Consider the following 15,763-nt stretch of genomic DNA (forward strand, 5'->3'; position numbering starts at 1 on the left):
ACTTCTATTGCTCCTGAAGCATAAACAGCTCACATTTCTAAGCTTTATGTACAGGAGCCGCAGGGGAAGATAGGGAATTTCACCCTCAGGCCTGAGCAGGGTCAGTGTGGTCTCCATTAAGTTTCTCATGTCCATCAAAAGCTGGCCCCATCACTGATATCAGGAGGCTTGGAGAAACCTTCCTAATTCTTTCCCAAAGAGCAAAGGGCCTTTCTAAACTTCAGATGCTTCTGAGAGTCAGTCATCTCGTATTTCCAGGGCTGCCAGCAGTACTTTGCTGCAGCTTTTTATTGCTTGCATATTTCCCTTAGAGCAGCCACCACATCTAGTATTCCAATGAGGACTACATGAATTTTTTTAGATGCTGCTTGAGTGAGATGCAAGTTCTGGGTGATTAGTGAAATATTGGAAAATACTGTGGAAAAAATAACTAAGTGTTTTAGATTTGGGTACCCTCTCCACTGAACATTTAATAATAATAATGAACTTTATTGCATGATTAATAAAAATCTTTGCAATTACTCTATAAGAAAGAAGGAAGTACATAATCAAGAGTTTTGCAAAAACGGGTAAAAGCAGTACAAAAGTTAAGAATGAAAGAAAAAAAACGTGCAAACTGATACAGTGCATTTTTATAAAAAACCTTTCAGGGTTTACTGAGTCTTTAGTTATCAAAAGAGAATTGTCTTATAGAGCGAAAGCAGATCTTGATATATCAAGTTCAATCACTGGCCGCTGGGTTTAAGGTCGTGTTAACTGTTTTCATGAAGCGCGCTAGTCTGCAGGCTAGTTGGATGTCTTCTCCCTTAAAGCTAATCAGCAGAGCTTGTCTGCAGGTTCGCACACCACTTTGGTTCCAGAGCTGTGTTAGTTGACCCCTTCGGGCTCTATCTAAAGCTTTGCAGCTACATAACAAGTGCAGGACGTCCTCCTTTGGATTGTCACAGAGCCTACACTTAGGGTTGGACTCCAGGCGTTTCCACGGGGGGAGATGTTCTTTTGATGGAATCACCCCATCCTCAACCGCAGAAAATCTTCCTTTGTCTTCCTTGAGAAGCCGGTGCTGAGGTATGACTGTGGTAAGGCGCTGGTGTAGCCTTGGATCACAAACCACCCATGGGACCTCCTGGTTAGAGTTGCTTTGTCTTCTTCCAAGGAAATTATTTTCACAGATTTGTTGACAAGGAGCTTAAAGCATTTGTGTGAACAGCTCGAGTCCCAAAGATCTTTCAGCACAAGGGACTTTATAGCTGCTTGGAGGTAGACCATTGCAGGTGAGCCCTTGTTTGTCTCCAGCGCTTTCCAAAGATGGGCATTTAGGGAGTCTGTTTCAGCGTTCTTTACTTTATGCCAGCATTTTGCGTATGCGCCCTTGCGTGCAATTTGCTGCTTCTGTAAGCCGAACTCCAGCCTTAGCTGTGCTGGGGAGGTGTACGGAGGGAGTGTGAAGAGTATTCGCAGTGTTTTGCTGACCACATTGTCTAAGATGCCCTCATCTCTCCCTCTCATGCATTCGCTGCCGTATGTTATCGATGGTAGCAGTTTTGCACAAAGTATGTCCAGCAAGGGGATTAAGTTTGGGCCCGCTATTTTGTTTTTAATGCTTTTTAATGCGATGGCCAGTGAAATCCCTCTGTTCTTTATTGATGTTTCTTGTTGCTGGAATGAGCCCTTTGAGTCAAAAATTATCTCCAGATATTTGTATTCTTTCACTGTTTCCATTTTAAGATCGTGGAGGGACCATTGAAATACTTGCTTCTTTGATTTTTGGTTTAGTACCATCACCTTTGATTTTTCCGTATTTATGCTTAGACCGTTGTTTTTGGAAAATGTACTTGTTGTGTTGATAAGGTGTTGCAGGCCTACTGGTGTTTGACTGATTAGTATCAGATCGTCCGCATATAATAAGTTGGACAACGTAAAACCCCCTAACTTTGGGGCATGATGATTACAGTTGTCTAGGTCTTTAGAAAGATCAGACATAAAAAGGTTGAACAGGGTCGGTGTGAGGACGTACCCCCTCCAGACACTTCCACTGGCAGGAGATAAAGGATTGATCCGATCGCTAGTAAACAGGTCATGGTCATGCCTTTCAGTTCCAAATATATGAGATGTAGTCAAGAGGGGTAGGTGTCTCAGTTTCTCAAAGCCCTATGGGAGCATATTGATGAGGCACCCCTGAGGTGGATTGTTTAGTATATAATCAGTGCATAGATTAAAGAGTCCTCAAAAATCTTTGTTCAACATTGTCAGGAACTGCATGATCATGTTTAGCATTTCATCGAGAATTGTCATATTGTAGCCATTGGACGGTAAACAATTAGTACATTGAAGGAGTTGCTGTTCTTACATTACATTTCATGTTCAGATGCTTGAAAGTAGATCTCTTTCTAATGGATTCTCTCAGTAGAATAGTTCATTGCTACGAGCCAGAGGTACTACTCTCCCCTTTCCAGCAATCCTTTTATTTGATAGTGTTTGTGAAACGTGAGCCATTAGGCACAGACATTCAAGGCTATATCCCTCAAAGGTGCCCAGTTTAGCTTTATATTTCACAGCAATTCTAGACAGTGGTTCAGCGCTTTGGCCTTCCCTTCTGGGTGTAATGAACTTTGAATGACCTTTTGTTTTCTGGGCCTTATATGTATCTTCTTAGACGTCTGATCAGAAAAGAGTATTTCTGCTGAATAGTAGAGTGACTTATGCTGTGGCTCACACGTTGAAATTACACTTGTTTACTCTCAACCTGATGCTGTGATAGAGTATTAGACTTCAATCTTATGCCATGGGTTGCCAGGTCTAGTTGTTCAGAGTGCTCTGACATCTGTGTGAGGTCAAGCACGGTAGTTGGTCATGATATTTTGGGGAGTGCATAGACCCTTTCTAGCAAAGAGAAACAGCATGTAGGATTTGCTGCCACGACTGGAGTAACTCCCTCCTTCTCCGAAAGATACTCCTTCCGCCTATCCCAATAGGCCTTCTGTTAGAGGAGCCTCGAATATTCAGCAGGAAGCTTCGGCTAGACTTTGCAGTTCATGCAGAAGGTCTGCCGACTTTAGAGGCCACCATGGAAAGGAAAAAGTCCTGCTATTTCAAACCCCTGAAGCACACTGTAAGTGAACCAAGTTATCAAGGTCCTGTCCTTGCTGGGTGCAGCAGCAGGATTGTTCCAGGGCTCAGGGTTTCTTAAGGGGATCAGGCCTTCCTCAGTGTAATGATGTATCTGATTACAAGTATTCAGGTCTGCCGCAACCCCATGATAGCTAACGTCTCTGTCTGTGTGTTCCCTGTCATACATAACCTGTATAGGTAAGCGGGAGTCTGTTAGGGGCAATGGCCAGAGTAAGGGGGGGGGGGTTCAGGTCAAGAATCTTTTTAATTCCAGCAAAAATTTAAAACTATCCAAGGCTGGGAAGGGACTATTATTGGCTTCTAACAGTAGGTTCTTCGATGCCAGTATCGCTAGGAAGAGCTGTCATCATATAAACCATGTCTAATGCACAGGATATATGCACCATGCACATTATGAATGGCTAAAGTTAAATGAATGCCTTACAAGATCATGTCACTAAAATAAACTAACCTGTGTACAAAGAACTCACTCCTATCTTTACCTCGCATGGTAGCAACTTTCAATTCTTTTGTTGCTCATTATTTCTTCATGGACCCCAGTTAGAGTATAGAAAGGCTTCTGTAGTAAACAGTAAAATTAGAAAGGTAGTATAATAAAAAGGAGATAAAAAGTAGAACAATAAAAAATCTAACTACAAAAAGGAGAGTTTACAACAAGCTGGAAAAGCGATGGAACAAGTGCATGGGTAGGGAGAAGTGTATTGTGAGGTGTATGTTATATTCTGGGGTTATTTTGAGAGGGGTGGTATAAGGTGTGGTGTGGGTTAGGGTAGTGATATAGATTAGCGGTAGGACTGAGGCAGTGCTTTAAATAGGCAGTTTCTGCACTTCTTTAATTTGAGAGGTAGAATACCTGCACTTCACGCCAGCAAACAGGTACTCTGGGATAGTGAGTCCAGCGCATTTATGTTTCCATTTTAGGCACTGGATTGGGGTACTAGATTAGGGTAAGGAAAGCATTAGGTTAGTGTTAGGTTAACTGTAAGGACTGGGCTGATATAAAGGAAGGTCTATGCGAAGGAGTTATGGTTAGGTTGAGGTGTTAAAGTTAGGATTGTGGTAAGGGATAAGTTAAAGGTTAAGATGGAGGGCCAGTCAAGGTTACGGTAATGGAAGGTGTAGAGAATGGGGTAAAAGCAATTTGCAGGAGGAGGTTGACACTGGAGGTGCTGGGGTATCACCGCCCCATAATTTGATAGATACAACACCGTGTAAGGGAAAGAATGTTAGGGTTAAAAAGAGAGCTGCAGTTGAAGGTACTAGATTAATGTATGTTTATGTGCCATTCACATCTGAATGAAGCAGTTCTGCACCGGTTACAGCCTTTAATTCCTTGTTGTAGCAAGCCAAACCCAAAACACCACTTTTTGGGTAACAAAAGTAACGCAGCTGATCATGCATCATAAGTGAACACAAGAAGGAAATAAGCAAGATCTGGGATTTCTAGTTCAAATCAATTTAAACCCTTAGAATAAAAAGTGACCCAGAATACATAAAAGCATACACTGCTTGTAATCAAATTGTTATCACTAGGGTAAACTAAACCAAAATGATTTGTTTAGTAGTGTTCCAAGGTCGACAGATGTGAAGGTCATGAAACATGGTCAACTAGATTGCTTTGTGTCCCCAAGGCAAAAATCACTATAAATGTAACTCCCGAAATTCAGTTTCCTGCCGATAAAACGGCAATAATTTTAACACCGGTCCTTGATAATATGCCACAAATACTATGACCTGATGTGGGGGACGTCGGGAAAAAATTGAGCAGGATCTGGAAGAGGAAAACATGAACAATTGGTACAAAAGAACAGGCTCCAACCACAGTAGAGGAACACCTTTCGGGCATTAAGGGTCTAAAATAAAGCACAATAAACAACAGTCACTCATGCACTAGGAACCCCTGTCTCCCAGATTAGAAACTGTATTGACCAGCTATAATATGTTTCTTTGTTATTCACTGGTCAGGTACAATATCCATGCTGCCCACAAGATGCCAGCCCAGAGGACCCAGCATGAGCCCAGTAACGGCTGCCTATAAGGTTCACGTGGAGGGCTCAAACACCCACTGTGAACGTCTACTCAGATACAATCCACTACAGTCTCAGAATCTGAGATTGTTTAGGTTGGAAAGTCAACAGACCCAGCACCCCTTTATAGATCAGTCTTTAGGATAAATCGTACCCTTCTAAAAGCCACCCACCTGTACCAATGTGGTTTGGGAGCAGAATCACCTGGTGGAAATAAATGGTCATAAACCTTCCAGGATGGCCTGAGGTAAATTAATAGGAACTTACACCATTTTGTATGTTTCTTCATAGAGTCCCGTTTTTATTGGTCATGATAATTCAAGATGGCGGCATAATATCCGTAACTCGTTTTTTTGAACGCAGAAATTATGCCAGTTGGGTAGTCCTTGTGCCGTGTCTGAGCCTGCAAGCAATCCAAAGATAAAGAAGGGTCTTAGACACAGGTGTACGGACTTTCTGGTACCAAAAAGTAGTTGCGGTTTGTGACTCTACTTTTTGGGATCAGAAACGTGTTTTCTGAAGCAACCTGGGTAAGAAGGAAAATATGAAATCAGCGTGGACTAAGGCCCTTCCTACCTAACTAATACTCATTAAGTAGGTCACACAATTCTACTCACTTTGATTGGTCATAATTACAGGGAGGGTGGCATATATGGGTAAGCAGTCCACAATTACTGTGATAACGTTTAAATAACATAATAAACTTTTTTTAAGATACCTGATTTTCTTGAAAGAGAAAGGAACGCTTCGAAAAAAGTTTCCTTTAAAAAAAAAAAAATCAGACTACTATCTATAAACCCTGAAACTTTGACCACAGCTCACGCATAGGAAGTGGAATAAAGGCAACCCCTTCCCTTCTGTGAATCAGTTGCCACCCTTCTTTGCGGCTGGTAACTTTTCAGTGTTTGGCGGCTATTGATACATATGAATAGGAATTGAAATTTGGAAAGAGTGCCCATATGCACCCCATCCATGGCAACCTGCAAATATAGCAAATCGCAGGATTTGCAGCTGCAAAAGAGTTTCATAAATCTGACCCTTAACATCTACTTAATTCCTTCTTTACCAACTGGAAGCTTCATTTTGCTTTTTTGCTTTGGAGTGGTCACAAATCATGATAATGTCATACTTTATTCATCAAGAGATTTGCGCTTGTGCATCCCCTGTCAAGAGCGAGCATGTATCTCCGTTATAGAATACATTTCAATGTTTAACTTTCTTCTCATGCATAATACAGTATCTTTAAATATCCACAAAAGGGCTTTTTCGCAAATCTTAGGCCAAGGCACCTTCCCAGAGGAGGCTTCTGCACAGCACCAGCATTTAATCTTAAGACTGTAATGAGGCTAACGAAGGAATTCGTGGGAGGAGGGGAAAATACCCACGCTGCTTCCCCTTTACTTTCCCCTTCCTTGCAACGTCTACTTTTGTAACACTAAGAGGTGGGCAAGCTTACAAATTGGGACAGCAAAGCCAAGGATTTGATGTGGCTGTAAGACCCATCACCCATAACACGATCTTGACGCCCGATGGGCTAAGTTGCGCTTCATAAGTTTATTTTCATTCATTCATTCATTCATTCATTCATTCATTCATTCATTCATGTTCATTCATTCATCTGATTCATCAACATCTCCAAAATGTAAATCGTGTATCATACATCATATAACATTTGATAAAGACTCTTCACGTGTTCCAACCAGATGTTTCATTGACATTCGGAACACTTCACTTCAGTACATCACATTTATAATTTCATATTTTCCACTATCATAGTCTGACAAACTAGACTGTTAACAGACATATTTTTAATAACACACAATTGAGACTCTGTGGGTGGGTTTGGTGTGGTTTGTTACCTATTCAGGCTGATGTTCTGCAGGCCAAGACATATTTGAATGTTAAAACTAGGTACGATATGTCGTCTACACGATGTGAAATGTTCTTGCAAGGCCTTGCCCACTTTGTACCTTTCAAAACGAATAAAATTTGTTGTGATTTTTTTATTTTGTTATTTCATTGAGTGACATTCATTGGCAGTGATAGTTTCTCAACAAGAACTTAGAAAAATGAATCCACTCCGCACCGCTCTGACAATGATGTTAGTGAAATGAGCGGCAAGTCAGTTGTCACGTGCACTCTATATCTAGCCTAGTTTGTTATTAATAGAGTAACATTTTAATCTATGAAACCATGTACAAGAGAGGTTTTTGTTCAGTGCTCATGCTGAACTGGTGCATTTCAAGGCGCTCTTAAATGTGAGAATGCACAGTGAGATATGATATTTGCCTAGGATCATAGGATTTGGTCAAGGGAGAAGCCGAGACTGATGCAATGTTTCCTGGATTCGTATTGTGTTATTCAACCACTACAAGTTCATTCCTTCCTCCTGTTTTGCGTCAAAGTTTAGTGTGTTTTCTTGATGGTTTGTGGAGCTAAACATACGTATTACAAGTTAATTACAAGGCCTTCAGAAGACTGCTCAAGACCTGGCTCTTCGACCACTAGCGGCAGCTGCCCCCCTCCCCCCCAGGGCCTTGAGACCCTAGCGGGTAAGTAGCCCGCTTTACAGATCCCTTGATTGATTGATTGATTGATTGATTGAATTCAAGCCGAAACAAGAAAACTTTCTAGAAAAAAATTCAAAGCTACATTAAGGGAAGGAAGGGTGTTCTATTGTAATGTTAATATATATTACCTACTTCCTTGGACTTAACAGAGAGACACACTTGAAGAGATTTTAGGAGAGGGTCATAACCTTCAGTGAAGGCAAATGCATACGATAACAAAACAAAGGTTTAGAAGAGCAACTCAGGGGGTGATTTACAATTTTTTCCCCAGCGCACTGCAGCAGCCGCAAATGCCGTGCTACCCTGCGTGAAAAGGAGAGAGGAGGAGAGCGCCCAATTTACTAAAATAAGGCACTTTCCTACCCTTTTCCTTGAGCCGGCGCTGATATCAGCTGCTGTGCGCCACACAGACATCTTTGAGCCAGGGTGCAAGGGTGTCTCCATGAGTCTAATATAGGTTTTGTACTGGAGTGGAACCCTTCCAGTAGAAAATAGTATGCTTAGACTAACTTGAAGCCTTTTCTCACTTCGTATGTGTGCTGTACAGTGCAGCTGACATGCAAAGTCGGAAAAGGTAGGAGAAATGAAAACATTTCTCCTTCCTTGCTCCAGCTTTAAAAGGGCGCAGTTTTCTCACGCTAAAGCCTGTTTACTCTGTTTAGTAAATTGGGTTTAACGTGAGAAACCTTGGGTGGTCGCATGGAAACGCCCATGCTCGATCCATGGTACGCCCCCTTGGCTTTCCCGTTATTTTAAGCGATACACAAGTTTAGCATTGGAAAGTAAATCAAGGAAACCAGATTTTGCGCAGATCTGCGTCACTTTTGTGACACAAAAACGGTGTAAATCTCCCTATTAGTTCATAAGACTTGAGTATAGTGCAGAGCTCCTCTTCCAGCACACTTTCTTACACAGCCTGCACCTTGCAGGCTTTTTGCATTTTTCATTACTTTATGGGTTAGGGTAGCTTTGCCGATGACTTGGCCTTCAAGACCCTACGGAGTGCTGTAAGCGTGCTCGGGGAAAAATCATTAGCATAACATCCCTCTCGGAGCAATTTCACAGCACTCTGCAAAGTCTTTAGTATCGGGCCATCTTCCAACTAATCATGGTGCAGTGAGGGCAGCACCTCCTCTTGCGCAGAACTGGTGCGAGTAGGGATCTGGTGATTGTGGCAAATGGTTAGCTGTCCGAAGACATATGAAGACCTGGCTCTCTTTTGGATCAAGATTCCAAGAGGACCTAGAGCTGAGCAACAGCCTGGAATCTGTCTCAAGACTTCAGTAGATCGACTCCGCTTTGTAAAACATTCCTACAAACAGGAGGATATATTTACGAGCCCCTATTGCCACAGCAACGTCACTTTTAGTGACGTTCCTGTGGAGATAAGGGCTTCGCCTTATTCACAAGTTGGCGTTAAGCCACTTAACATGCCTTAACGCCACCTTGTGAATGAGGGACCCTTTTGAAGGGGTGCCAATGGGTGTTGTGGTGGCCATCCACCGCAATACCCATTAATTTTGACGCTGCCCCATATTTACAAGGGTGGTGCAAATATGGGGCAGCGCCAAAATGAAGACCAGGGATATCCTGGCCTTACCCGGGCGAAACGGGGAGAAATGTTTTATTTCTCCTCATTTTTGCTGTTTCTATGTGTGCTGCGTTGTGCAGCACACAAAGAAACAGAAAAATGCCATTCGTTGTTCACCGTGCAGGAAGGTGCCCCTTCCTGCACATAAACAATCATTTAAAAAAATGACAGGTTCCAACTTCTATGTGTGCTGCACAAAACACCGCACATAGAAGTTACAAATCACCATTTCAGATTGTTTATGTGCAGCAAGGGACGGTTATCGCCGGATCCTAACGTCTGGTCAAAACCTGACTTAAGCATGTTTAGTATGGGAGGTGGATTGACAGGTTAAATCCACTCTCCCATATTAACAAGCTTTTCATTAGCTCTGAGAAATCATCGTTTGATTTCACACGCTTATGATGATTATTGCCGCCTATTGGTGGTTTGTACATCGCCTGTGAGCTAAGCGTTGCTAATACGCCGCTAACACGGCGATATAATCCAGCGATAGATGGCAATAAACAAATTGGCGCTAATCACGATTTGCGATATTCAACGCATGCCGTTGATAATATGCCCCTTTATGTCCAGGTATTTATTGGGTATTTTCCCCGATAAATAGCAGCAGTTTTTGACTGCCAACATGTCTAGGGTTTTAGTTTGTACTGGGCCTAATTGCAATAAAACCCATGAAACACATAATTCTGTAATGTTCTGTAACAGGGCTACCCGCACATATCGAAATTGTTTAGCTCACCCATAAAGAGGGCCGTAGTTTTACCCTTAGACCCTCAATAACCTCCTAATTTTCTGAGGCTTGGTAGATCGCAGGGTTTGAAAGCTTCCTTTTTTGCAGTCCTTGAGTGCTGCTATCTTCTAGGCCTTTCAGACCATGGGTGGCAAGGACAGTGCCATGGCAACCAAAGTGGAAGCAGTTATTGGCGGTGCCCCCTGCCTCTTCATAAATGAAGTCCATGGACAGATTCCTAGGAATTCACCAACTGTGTCTCACCAGATTGCCTATGAAGATATAAAATATTGCTCAATTGCCAGTGAAGAAGGGCACCAAATGATCACTTTGCCAAGTTAGCAAAAATCCTAGAAATAACTACCAAATAACTAATCTGATTACAGGGGCAGCTATGGGAATAGGGCTGGTCTTCCTGGTGGTGCAGAGCATCTGAACCGGTCTATGGTCTATAGGTTACCCTGGATAGCTGGTTCTTTCGTCTCTGGACTGCTCCATTCGTAAGACAAATGCAAAAACAACAATTGATGGACAGAATGCAGAACAATGTCATACATTCACCCCAGTACAGAGATCTGGGCGTAAATCCATCGTTTTTTTGCACTCCACACCACCCCAGGTCAGACATGGCCATATGCAAATCAGCCTTGACCCTGTGCCTCATGGGAACAGTGCAGCCCGAACTGCCAAGCCATGTCTTCCCTGGACCGGAATCAAGCATCCTAGGACCGGTTTCTGGCTATCAGCCGTCATCAGCCTGGATAGCTTGACTTCAGTGGTGTGGAGAGCATGGGACTCACGTCTGAGCATACCCAGCACACTCGGGGTGACAAATGCAAAAACAACAATTGATGGACAGAATGCAGAACAATGTCATACATTCACCCCAAAACAGAGATCTGGGCCTAAATCCATTCGTAAGACAGGCAAGCAGAGTTGAGGGAAAAAGTGTTCTGCGTGTTACTGAGGGAAGTAAGCAAGCAACTTTCTTGATTCCCTTTTGTTGTCTTTAACTTCTGACAAATGAAGTAAGTAAGGTAAACAGCATGGCCAATGTACACAGCAAAATCGGAATGAGTTCCTTACAATCAATTGCTGCACCTGCAGAGGCCCAAACACCTGGGTCCGCCCTCTGGGATAACTCCCAGAATTGAGATCAGCCTAAGAGATCAGATAGCACAGGTGTTCAGTGGTGTAGAGGGCTTTAAACACCTCAAACTATGTGGATGCTAGGACCCTAGAAACTAAACTTTGTGGTGAAGGGAAACCATTTGTCCAGGAAAGATCCTGGGGTCAACAGACTGCCAGTCTGACCTTCCATGTAGAAGAAGGAACCTTATGGACCCATTCATGTCTATCCAAATAGATGTTGCTTTTACTCCAAAATTCATGGGCGTCTTGCCAAATGCACACACTTCTGTGTCTGACATTCAGATTTGTATGTTTGCCGGGAAGATGAAAGAAGATGTACTTGGCCCTATGGTGAACCAGCAATACCAATACTGTATGAAGAGGGTCACAGAGACTAGTATATTGAACCACCTGCTTCCAACAGAAACATGCAGATAAACAGCACCATGACATCCGGTGTGGTGCTCACTTTCTTCCAGCATGAACAAGCTGGATATAACGTCTTTCCCAACACTGTTACCCTGAACCCTGCCTGTCTGTGTGATTAACTCAGTGGCACAGTAAAGGAAATCTATATGCCCAGAGTTACCACTTATAGCCTTGCCCAGACTCTGTGAAGCAGCACTCAGGCCCCAGGCAGAATAACATTTCCTGTTTTAAGTATTCACATGCCTCTGGCAACAAAGCCAATTAAAGCTGTGTGTTGCAGCCTGCTCCTCCTTTTGTCCTCTTGTGATGCCCTACGGTAGCTACGTGAAGCACTGGACGTCCAGACCTGGCTGCATCTAAAGGAAAGATAGTCTGTGCTATGGCAAATATAAGCTGCCCTGGTACTTGTAGTATATTTTGCGTTTAAAGGTAGATCCACTAGAATCAGAATCCATAGAAATAAATATCAGGTCAGAATACAGTACAATTGCCTTACATTTTGGAAGACGAAGAAAGCTATTTTCATCCTTTTATTTTATAAGAACAACTTTTATTGACGTTTCTCAGAACAAACAATGCTCTCACCAAATCAACACTTCTAATACACAGTCTTCCCAGCAGGTCCTCGTCCCAGCCCGACCCACAGTTGCTGTGCCCAGCCTGGCCATTAGCACTCTACTCCTCAGTGTTCTCTGGCCCATATTAGGCCCACCACTCTTCCCAAACTCTTTCGTAACAGCGGAGGCTTCCATGTGCCGCATAAGCCGTCTCTTCCAGCTTTGCACACCAGCCTTTCCTCCAGGCTGCCAGAGTGGGTGCAATGGGAGACCTCCAATATTTAGCTATGTCTGCCTTGGCCAATATTTTCCCCAGCCCCACCAGTGTCCTGTGCCCTTGGGGGCACCCTGTCATCAAGGATACCCAGTAAGGCAAGCCTCAGATTAGACTCGAGCTGTAGCCCCACAACCCTACACAGTATGGAGAGGATATGTGACCAAAAATGCTGAATGACCAGACAAATCCATACCACTTGAAAGAAATTCCCCTTATGGGCTCTGAGCAGCATAGACATATGGGTGATGAGCACACCCAGGCCCTCCAGAGGCGATAAGGAGTGAGATATGCCTGATGTAGATATTTAAATTGGATGAGGTGGAACCACGCTGAAATTGCCAAGGTATGAAATGAAATGAATTTGTACTTGTAAAGCGCACTGCTGCCCCAGCAAAGGGGCGTCCAGGTGCTGTACTCATACCGCTGTGGAACCCTTCCTGGCTTTTCCTTGTGAAATGTCCACTCCTGGGCAACCCCAAGGTGAAGCCAGGCCCCCCAGCACTGTTGGGGCCATTGTGGAGATTAAGCAAGCTATTGCCCAGAGTTGCAGAGTGGGACACATGGTTAGAATAGGCACCGAGGCGAGAATTATCAGGTCCGAGGAAATTGAGCCCAAGACCCGCTGAGGCGGGAATTTCACCCTGGTCCCGGTCCAGACCTCTGCATCAGCGTCTGCGGTTCTAACCATTGAGCCACACTTCTCCACGGAGCCATAGATGCGTTCCGCCAGTCTGCCTCATCCAAAGGGCCCACCCACTCCTCCCATTGTGCTCTCAGGACATCCAGCTGGGCATGTGAGTGAATCACCAGGGTCTTGTAAATCTAGGAGCTCCATCCTTTACCCAACTGACTCATCAGCACCCGAGCCTCAAGAGGACCACACTCCGAGACCACCATAATGGCCTCCTGGTAAGTGGCAAGGGCATGCCAGAGCTGCAGATAATTAAAGAATTGGGCTTTGTGCATGTGAAACTCAGTCTGCAGCTCTTGGAAAAATTGAATACCTTTCTTGGCCCAGACATCGCCCAAATGCAATATACCAAATCAGTCCTCTACCCTCGCCAATGGTTCCAGCCGTCTACCCGCCCACAGGGGAGTCTCCAGGGTAAGCTTGTGGTTCCAGCACATCAAGCATAGCCCTTCTCTCACGATCTAAAGAACAACCCTGGTCGGCTCGAGTAAGTGTGTGGGGATTAGTGCTGTGTAGAGAACATGTGTTAAGTTCTCCAACCCTATCTGCGCTATTTCTCCCCAAAACGCCAGACCTTCCCAGCCCCTGTGTAGCCGGTCATTCATTGTTAGTAATTGTGCCACCCAGTAATACAGGAGAATATCTGCCATGGCTAATCCCCCATAGTATGTGGCCCGAACGCATTTGTTAAATGCCACCCTGTGTGGACTACTGGCCCAGAGAAACTGGGACACTAGAGATGCCAGTGTGTTAAACCAGGGTTGCGGAATCAGAAGGGGGAAATTCTGTAATGCTCAAAGCATCCATGGGAGTGTCATCATTTTGAAAAGGGCAATCCTGCCCATAAGGTAGAGCATTTTCCTCCACCGAATCAGGTCTTTCGTGGTCCTATCCAGCAAGGGGCGAAGGTTGAGGGTCCACGTCAGCTCAGGCACCCAAGATATACGTACACCCAAATACAAGAAGTTAAGGCGGCGTATGGTGTTTCTTGGGTGCCAAGTCTTGTCTTGCTGCTTTCCCTTAATGGAACCAACAGGGATTTGTCCCAGTTCAACCTCAGTCCTGAGGTCGAGCCGAAAGCGGATAGGATGTGAAATAGCCATTGCCCCATTACGGCGGGCTGCGAGAGGAACAGAAGGACGTCGTCCGCAAACAGGGCTATTCTGTCCTCTGTTGCCACTCCCCAGTGAAAGCTCCAAACCTGCATGTCACACTGGTTTCAGGCTGCTAGCGGCTCGTTAGCCAGCGCAAAGAGAAGGGGTGATAGGGCACAACCCTGCCAGGTGACCCTCCGGTTGGGGAATCTGTGAGGAACCACTCATTTATTCTCACATGCAGGGCAGCATACAGCACCGTAATGTAGGCCTGGAACCAGGGGCCAAGCCTCCACCTCACCAGCATTTCCTCTAAAAATATCCAGTGCAGGGTAGCAAATACTTTCTCAAAGTCGTGCAGCATAAGCACCACAGACCCTCCCAAGGAACAAATGTAAGCCAGAGCCAATTGGACTCTCCGAATACAATGTTGCATGCTTCGGTGGGGTATAAAACCACATTGGCCCTGGTGTATCAAGCCGGGAAGCACCTTCACCAGTCTGTTAGCTAGTGTTTGGTGTATATTTTAACTTTTGTATTAATGAGGTAAATGGGGCAGTATGAAGAGCACTGCTCCTGAGAGCCCAGTTTATGCTAGAACTCCATGGTGGCCAAGTCTATGTCTAAGGGGAAGCATCCATTGGTGTCTGAGGATCCAGCCTCTGCAAACATGTCCAACATGGGGTTCAGGAGTCCATCGGAGAGTCTGCTGTAACAGGCCACCGGGAAACCATCTGGTCCTGTGTTTTGCCTGATTTAAGATCGATAGTGCCCTTTCCCACTTCCTCAATAGTAAGGGGTTGATCAACTTTGTTCCTGTCTTCTGTTGATCGTCCGGGCAGTGGGATCTTTGCCACTATAGATGTGTCTGACTTGCCCGTCTGGCGGGGCTGTTCAGCATGAAGATCCTCGTAGAAATGGGCAAAAGTGGTAGCAATTGTGGAAGCCGTTTCCACTACCTTCCTGTTCTCATTTCGAATACTAGGGACTATGATAGTTGCAATATCTTTTGGTGGCTAGCCAGTGGAGCTGCTTGCCAGACATATGTCGTGCCTGGCGGAGACCACCTAACATTTTCATTCTTTTTAAGCTGCATGAGATGTTTTTAGAGTGCCAGCAAGCTATTTAAAATGACTGTTTCTGATGGATACTTCTTCCTGCATATTACTCACCTCTGACTATCCCAAGGGCTAGTCCAGAATCCGACATCACTGTCACCGTTTGGGGACGCAGGCCACATCTTGATGCCAGAAGTGGAGGCTTGGTGCCATCACTGGAGCCATAAATTACCCACCCCATGATGTCAGTTCTGTTTTTTCTGTACCTCTTGACGCAAGTTTCTCACCTCAGTGTGAAGGTGGATGGTTTTGCTCTCAGAATTCTTAGTGCAGTGCTAGGGAACATGTCTCCACCTAAATGGTCGGGATTTAAATCCTGCTGCTTGTGTGATAAACAAATATCATTACTGATCTGCATGACCATTTTCTGTAGTGTCTTGGTTCTAGACACATGCAAAAAAAACAATTGATGG

This window comes from Lissotriton vulgaris, chromosome 9 (assembly GCF_964263255.1).
Source record: "Lissotriton vulgaris chromosome 9, aLisVul1.2, whole genome shotgun sequence".
Taxonomy (NCBI): Eukaryota; Metazoa; Chordata; class Amphibia; order Caudata; family Salamandridae; genus Lissotriton; species Lissotriton vulgaris.